Source organism: Esox lucius, chromosome 4 (genome assembly GCF_011004845.1).
Source record: "Esox lucius isolate fEsoLuc1 chromosome 4, fEsoLuc1.pri, whole genome shotgun sequence".
NCBI classification, from domain to species: domain Eukaryota; kingdom Metazoa; phylum Chordata; class Actinopteri; order Esociformes; family Esocidae; genus Esox; species Esox lucius.
This window is the reverse complement of record NC_047572.1, coordinates 3,410,001-3,411,896: the sequence shown is the minus strand read 5'-3', so window position 1 is coordinate 3,411,896 and position 1,896 is coordinate 3,410,001.

Genomic DNA, 1,896 nt, shown 5'->3' with positions numbered 1-1,896 from the left:
TACAGTAAACACATCTCGCCATTGCTTACCATAATATTTTCACAAACTAATGGCCATTTTTCACTACATGGTACCAGCTCAACTTGATCTATAGCCTCAACTTTTGCTTCATGGGGGACAGTTCTTTACTGTGTTTAAACACCACCGTGTCTGTAGATGACGCTATAATAACGAATTGCGCATATTTAAGGCAAGACCATATGGGCATCTTGACGCCATTTGGATTCCACGCTGTTGTACCGTGCAAACAAGAACATTCATTTTAGTGACTTCTTCTTTCGTCAACTCTTGTTCAAAGTGTATAAGCTATATGCTCTGAATTGGACAATACAACATGTGGATTATCACATTGTTTATAATACAATTTGATGAACTCCCGAAACAAACGAAGATCAAGGATTTTTCTGACATCAGACCGAAAATTTTGAACGCCGAGTCAACTACATCTATGGTGAGTTCTGTTCTATTTTAAATAACTAGCGTTAAGTGTTGTAAGAACGTAATTACTTTTTTGTATTGAACAATGACTGTTTGCAATATTTTACTAACATTCTAATTATTTAGTCAAGTTACTGGTAGCTGAACGCAAGTTTTAAACCATTGGCGGGAAAAAGAGTTAGAGAAACTGAGCTTGATAAAAACAGCGTTGTCCTGAGATTAAATACCTACAGTAACCCTTTTTTTAATCGTGTACTAACACGTTTGGTTGCTTACTACATTTTGTTTCTTCATTTATCCTCAAGTTTGGATGTTTTGTGCTTCGCATATCAACAGTTGAACAGGTATGGTAAAATCGTTAACTAACTTGTCTAAATCGTGTTTCTTAGGGTATCAACAAGTTAAAATTTTATAATATGTGCTTACTCCTTGTAACTTTTATCAACTGATACGTAACGTTGGCTAAATCGTGTTTCTTTGTGTAACGTTATCTCTTTGGGTAACGTTACTCTTGGTAGTAAATTTAGATTAGCTGGACCTGTTGTCTGTGAATCCACATTGTTCTTAGCTAGCCTGTTTGTGTCTTATGCTGCTGGTTTTTTAAACTTATTTTCTAAACATTGCTTTCAGGTGATGACGTTTCCTGTAGTTTTGTTCCCGGAGGAGGAAGACTGTGGCAGCAGTTCACGCCAGGTATGTGAATTACATGTTGATCTCGTAATTGCTGCAATGTTTACTTGGTTTCACCATATTTACCTGTTCACCAACTTTTATGTTTAGTTTTAGGATGGAGAAAGCACAGTACTCCAAGTCACCAGAGAGGTACTCCACGCCACCATGTAGAGTATGGCTACATAGGTAAGTGTGGGTTCATTCACTTAACCCAGATGCTTAACTTGTTTCACTTAACCCAGATGCTTTCAGTTTATTTTTAAGGGCAAGAAGGCAGAGGTAGGGGGAAGTTTTAGCTCTGCACATGAAGGTAAAAATGAACATTTTGGTGGACACTGCAATTTGAGTTCTGATTGTAAAATAACCAGATATTTAGGACTGAATAATTTACTGTCTGTCTTTACTTTCAGAACATTTGGAGAAGATCAAGTGGAGTTAAGAGAGGGTCGAGCTGAGGGCACAGCTGGTTCAACAATCAGGTAAAAACAAGACTATAGTTATGCTAGCATCTTGTCATAATGAAACTGCATTTGCCTGAACATGAGCCTTTTACTGAAATGCAATACTGTACAGCCTTTCTGAAATTACATATATATGGCAATGAAACATTTCATTTGTCTTGAATGTCATGCAATTCTCAAAATCATGTCAGACCATTTAAGTACAATATCTGATTACTGTATTACAGGAGCCATAAGGAAGAATCTTTCTAACTGGGATTCCCCTGATGAGGCTGTCCAGAACCAGGTCCCCAGGTACCAGAAAGGTGGCAGCTGACCGTACAGG